Below are 7,222 nucleotides of genomic sequence, written 5' to 3' on the forward strand. Positions count from 1 at the left end.
CTTTCTTTCTTTCTTTCTTTCTTTCTTTCTTTCTTTCTTTCTTTCTTTCTTTCTTTCTAGTAGATGGCTGATTAGTTAGTTTTATTGAACATACCATAGGGAACACTACAAACATAAAATACATGTTCTTAAATTAGACAGAAAACTTTCCATGCCTTCACTGAAGCTGCAATATAACATGGCAAAGACCTTGTTTGAGACAACTAGAAAGTTATTGTGACCTAATGAAGACAAAAGATGTGAAACTTACTAATACAGAAACAAGTCAGTGCTGTCCATTTTAGATGCAGAGGGCAAGAGGGGAGTGAAGTGAATAATATCTGTTCTACTCCAGTCCTGATAACACTTTTAAAGTCCACACTTTGCTAAGAGTCACAAATCATGAATGTTAATATGGAGAATAAAAGGAAAGCTGTAACTTAAAATTGCAAGTGCCTATCTCTGTAACATACTTGATAATACTTTTAACCATTTTCATGCCTGGTCTTATGTTTTTATTTCTCATTTTGTGTATACATAGGATATTTTCCAACTCGACTGTACACTTTTCTATTGTAAACTAAGGAATAAAGTACTAATAGTAAACTATAGAGCTCCCTTGTGAACATATTCACTCTACAACTCCTCAGCTAGCATAATCTTTTAACCAGTAAGTGGGTAACCACTGCATAATATAGCTCAATTAAAGGATTTCATTTTGGCCATTGCTTTTATAGGGAAAATGGATGAATCTATAGAAATTGTAGCTGAAAAATAGTCAATACCTACTCTAGATCAGATGTCTCTACCATTTTATTTTATCAGATTACACTGACATTAGCACATCCACTGTTTTTTCACTTTATTATTTTATTAAAGGCAGAATGCGGCCCTCATGTAGCCGATTCATAAAATTCTAATATCTGTATTGCCACTTATAAGATATTAATTTTATGCATGTTACTTATTCCTTGTTAGCTTCAATTTCCTCATTTATATATGGGGATAATAATGTGTGTATCATAGATCCGTTGATGGTATTAAATGAAGTTGTTCATCTGAGCACATCCACTTTTCATCAAACAGCACAGCCCCAACAATCCATCTGTTTTCTACATCTTGCCTAACATAAGTTCTGAGGTTTTGGTATGCATTGGTATAAAAATAATGTTTACGTTTTGTATCAATAATGACTTATTTTAACTAATTTCTCTTACCAGTACTATTTCATTTATCCCAGGTCTTATTTCTTAAATTTATTTCATTTTGCAGGAGTATGTCCTAGAGTCATTGTTTCTAGGCAGGATGATGGTGATGATTTTCTCAGCCTTTGCATATTCATAAATACCTTTATATTGTCTGCAGACTTGAATTTTTGTTTGGAAGTGTGTTTAAAATTCTCAGAATCGTAAAGATTGTTCTCTGTTGTTTCCTAGCATTCAGTATAGTTATTTGAACTTCTGATGACAACTTAATCATTCTCTCCATGTACATAACTTGTTTTTTCTTCTGTGGAAGTTTTAAATGTTTTATTTCTATTATTGAAACCCCAAATTTCATCTGTATATATCCATATATGCTTTGCTTATTTACATTAATCATGCACGCTAAGTTTATCCTCTGAATATGAAGACACATCTGTCATAAGCACTGAAAATTTTTCTCCAGTTGGGGCAATAAACCCAGTACCACTTCTCCTACTCTCTCAGCGGTGTTGGGGAGGGCAGCATTCATACAGACAACATAGAGCTGTCTGCGCATGCGTAGTGGTAGTCCTGATGTTTGGTCGGACTGACCTCATTGCCAGCTTCAGTAGTGAGTAGTGATTACCTTAGGTCATCACAGACACAGTGACTGGTTCAGAGATAGATTTTCAAACCAATCAGAGCCAAGAAGATGTAATGACAGTTTTCTTGAGGTTTCCTTTTTTATGGGGAGGGGGGGAGGTACATCTTTATTGTCACTAAATTCTTTTTTTTAATTTTATTTTATTATGTTGTTAATCACCATACATTACATCATTAGTTTTTTTTTTTAATTTTTTTTATTGTTATGTTAATCCCCATATATTACATCATTAGTTTTTGATGCAGTGTTCCATGATTCATTGTTTGCGTATAACACCCAGTGCTCCATTCCATACATGCCCTCTTTAATACCATCACCAGGCTAACCCATCCACCCACCTCTCTCCCCTCTAGAACCCTCAGTTTATTTCTCAGAGTCCATAGTCTCTCATGGTTCATCTCCCCCTCTGATTTCTTAAGGAGATCAACTCTTTCTTTTCCCATGGAAGTGTAAGATATGAGCTTAAAGTTGTCAGAGGTCTCCAGAAAGAGCCAGCAAATGAGACCGTCTACACAAAATAGAGAAAATACCATAAAAACATTGCTTAGGACTAAATCAAGTATGGAGGAGTGTGCTATGTTGACTTCATTCAGCCAGGCACTGCACTTCCCAAAATATTCTTCCTCTATTGCTGTGCATTGGAGTTGGTTGCAGAGGAAGTTTCACTACATTTTGAAGGCAAAAATGAAGCAGCACCATTACTCTCAGAAAACCACTAGGACCAAATATGATATAGTGCAGCCTCATGAGTGCCTGAGTCCCAACTTATTCTCCCTCTCCACCCTGTGTCCAGCTAGTCTTCTTGATTTGTAGCTCATACTCCCATGCTTGGACACAGACCCACAGAGGCTGTGGCTACCCAGAGATAACAAGTTCTCATGGACTGCTTCATTGCTCCCCTCCATGGTTTCATTGTGGTTGCTGAACATATATAGCTGATCACCTTTTCCCCAAAAGTTCTTATTTGTCTACTTATGCCAGTGTTTCAGGAGTACTAGTCAGTGAGTGTTTCTCTGCTCCTTCTAATCCCCATTTGAGACCATCATTTCCCTAGCTGACTTCTGTGAGGTTTAATTCTATAATAAATAAATTATTCCTATAATACTCATAAGCAGCTCTGCTTCTGTGACTGCTATAGATATTAACAACAAAAGTCAACTTGGTTTCTTCAGAAGAATTTAAAGAAAGAAAATAATAAATCATGAGTTTGGAACTTTAAATGTCCACGGTCTGTGTAAGTAATAGAAAGATTTTAAGACTGGCCTGAGCAATACCACACTTAGACCAAGCAACTGGGTCCCTTGTCCTGGGCTCTGTGTCTCTGAATCTCCACATATTGTCATAACTTCCCTGACAACTTCTAGGTTACCCAAGAATGGAATTGTCCCATGTGGGTTCCAGGCGCCAGATATGCCTACTACAATTTTTTCTAAGTATGCCTCCAGTGTCTGGGACTGTCTGGGACTGTCTGGGACTGGAAGAACTATTTAGGCAAAGCACCCTAAAACACAAGCTGGACCTTTTTGGGTCCCAGTTCTGTTTTTATCCATTGAGATGATGGTCAAACATTTATGTCATCTGTGGGATCAAGCAGATGACTGTGAGGTCATCCTAGAGCCCTGTATCTGTGCTTCTGTTCTAGAAAGGTAATCTGAAGGGTGGATCATTTCTAGTTCACAGTTCTGTGTAAAGCTATACCACCAGAATGGTGTTGACATGCTGATTTGATCTAATACTCGTATTGGACACAGGACAAATTTAGGGCTCTGGGTTATCAACATTTCTTTACTGATCCTTGGGATGAGCCACATCTCTGGGCTCATGCATCAACTCTCACCAGTGCATGTTCTGACCACAGTGCTGCCTCCTATCTATGTCACCTAAGACAGAAGTGATAATAGCTATCCTTAATCTGCCCCACACTGGCATTCAACATTGTCACCCTACCCCTTTCACAACTTGCACACTATGTACAAAGCAGTTCTCCAGAAGTAGTTATGCCTATCACCACAAATTATCAAGGCCATTTTTTTGGTAATGTCCATGAGCCCTTCCAATTGATACTTTCTATTGCCTCTAGTTGCTATGGTTATGTTGTGTTCTCCTAGGTCAGTCTTAAGAACTAAACAGATAAGGGACAGAAATTATTTGTGTGAATGGAAACTTTTTTCTCAACCCACCCATAGAGCCCTTGCCTATCCTCCTTGCTAATAGCAATTTGTGAAAAACAAGAAATATATTCTTGGAATACAATGATTGTGGCCCAGAAAGTTCATGAGAGGAAATTGTTGTAAGGTGAGCTGTTCTATATTTTTACTATAAAGTTCCAAATGGTAAATTTAATATGGCCAGATATTAAATTATCAGTCACATTTCCTGCATATTCTGGTCGAGACTTGATATTTGTGGTCATTCTAAATAAAGCATATAAATAAGTTTTGAGAGAGTAACTGGAAGCCAATAATCATGGGCAATAGTAGGAGTCCTATAATATCATGAGTTTAATGTAATAAGAATTAGATAAATGGTATTAGAGAATTGAAGAAGCAAGAGGCTATATATCATTTCAATGAAAACAAGACTTTGAAGAGCCATGGCATTGTGAGTCCACTTAGTATTTTTTAATCCTGATGATCATAGCTGTAATTTCCAAGACCGTGAATATATTTTTTTCATAGCAGCCACTCTTGTGTTATGGATGTGGTGTCCTCTCAAATTTCTCTGAGAATGTTAATTATACTCCTTTCATTATTCATTTGTGTTTGTTTGCCCTATAGAATCTTTCTTCTTATGTATTAATTCTGTTTATTGAATTTGTTATCTTCAGGCCTTCTTTTAATAATTATTATATTCAGAGGCTCATATACTATATGTCTAAGTATTTGAAATTTTTTCATCCATTTAACAAACTGTTAAATACATTATGTTCCATACCCCTACCTTACTAACTATGCCTTCACAAAGATAAAATTGAAAAACTCATGTAACACTAGGTTTTTATATGACTAAAGTTGGTAAAATATCAAAGATTGCTATATATTTATTATCATATGTGTCCATGTCTGGAGAAACAGGTGAAGGGGATTAAGAGTACACTTATCTTGATGAGCACTGAGTAATACATGGAACTGTTAAATCACTATATTGTATACTTGAAACTAACATAACGCTGTATGCCAGCTACCCTGGAATTAAAATAAAATGAAATAATAATTAAAAATTTAATTAAATGTTAATTATTTTTATAAATATAAAACCATTCACAATTTTAGCACCCAATGTCTAGCAAATTGCCAATGTAAAGAATTAGCATTGGGCCTCCTGCATATTAAAGTTAGACCAAAATATACATAAATGTTTGAGTAGAATAATATGAATTAATATAAAGAATATTTCTCAGTCACAAATATTGTACTTTCAGAACCACAAATTGAAATATAGCGAAGCAAGGAAAAGACCTTGCAATGTGATTCATTATGTAAGATTCTATTACATTCATGATACCTGAGAGAAAGGATTGACTTATCATTTTTCTTTTCTGTTCCCTAAATGATTCTATAGCTCAAATCCTTGCCACACTTCAAAAAAGAGTTGGCCCTGGCACTGGTACCCACAAAATTTCACTACATTTGGGCATTCGGACAAAGTTGCCTTTTGTTTTGAGAGTATGGGACAAAAGTTGTGTAGAAGTTTCCTGGTATCTGAGAGGTACCATATATACTCTGCAGCATGGCAGGAACTTTAATGTGTGACACCCTTTCAAGTGGGGGATCATAGGTCCAATTCTAAGGTCTGGCTCTTTAAATGGTTTTAGTTTTCCTGAATTATTTAGTGTTCAAAAGTTGTCTGGTCAAGCTTGTAACTGAAACAGTGTAGACTTAACTGCATTATCCAGTAGCACAGATTAACATCCCAGATAAATCTCCTCGTATTTATAGAAAATAGTAAAAGTTGAAAATGGGGCTGGCTATTTTTCCTTCTAGGGTTATGGATCCTTATCAACATTTAGTGTTTTAAGTTACCAAGGGCAAAGTCCTATATTTTTAAGGCTGATGGTCTGAGTGTATCATGAGTTTCCATTTATCTCATTCATAATCCATCTCTCTCTTAGATTTCAGAATTGTTGGGAAGAGGAACAGCAGGGTGGAACAAATCGGCATCATTATTCCGATATCTGTTAGTCCATTGCTGATCCTCACCACTGGTCTAGGTCATGTTCTTGCTTTAGTCTGAGGGAGTAATTTATCTGGAACCACTCTAGTAACTCTATTTCCCTGTGTAATTCTTCTATAGTGATTTTCTTCAGTCTATATATCGGCTATTGTTTCTGATTTTTCTATTTATTTTATGACCTATTTCCATGTCTTTATATCTTCAGGAATTTCTCAATATGGTACCTTTCTTGTTTTTTTTAGTTTTTTTAAATATATACACATATTATACAAATAGATATATTTAAATAGACTAGACTAATAGATGAATATTCATATATTTGTATATGCACACATGTATGTATATAAATACATACATATTTCTGTTATTGCAAGACATTTGGGTTGAACAGATATTAAATATGATGATTGCAGATTGCAATGTGAAGTACTTTCCTTACTCTGCTTAATAATTAGCCTATCATCTGCAAACTTTTATTTGAATAAAGGTATTAAAGTTATAAAAAGTGCTAGAAAACAAAACATCTACTTTGTGTATGTGCTATTTACTCTGCTAGGGAAGTTTTGGTTATTTTATGGAGAACTTTCTCCAGCAAAGCCTACACTTTGAAAGTTTTGATGGGATTTCACTATCTACAAGCTTTCCCAGGTTTCGGTTAAATTAAGAGGTCTTCCTAGAGAGCTTTACCATAAAAACTGCATGGAAGAGTAGTTTATAACCTCACCAGATACAGTAAAGAGACACACAGTTGCTGTGGTGTGGAAACAGAATGCTTTCACTGGGCCATAGATCCCATAAGTGAACTTCAGGTCTATGAATAAGTTCCTCAATGTTCTAATTTTAGATAGTATATGGGCTGTGAAAGCATTTTGAGCCTTTCATCAGCACTCTTGAATACAATGTACTCTCTTAAGACCAGACTTCTTTACAACTTCAGGATTGAATGTCATTTTTTCAATAATTGAAGACAGTTGATTGACATCAAGCTTTTCAAAATGCCTAGAAGCAGCTGATCCAAGCTAAAAGCTTGCTCACTGTAGATGGGCTCTACATTTCATTATTTCATCCTACTTAACCTGCTTTTTAATTATATTGTCTTAATTTTTGTTAGCTTCAGTTTCTTAATCTCTATAATGGGTTTTAAGTAAGTCTTATATAATTGCAATGATCGACATAGTGCACATAAGCTGATTGATCAGATAGTGATTACCTATTACATGGT

Source organism: Callorhinus ursinus, unplaced genomic scaffold (genome assembly GCF_003265705.2).
Source record: "Callorhinus ursinus isolate GAN/ISIS: 27379988/994484 unplaced genomic scaffold, GSC_fseal_2.0 scaffold1, whole genome shotgun sequence".
NCBI classification, from domain to species: Eukaryota; Metazoa; Chordata; class Mammalia; order Carnivora; family Otariidae; genus Callorhinus; species Callorhinus ursinus.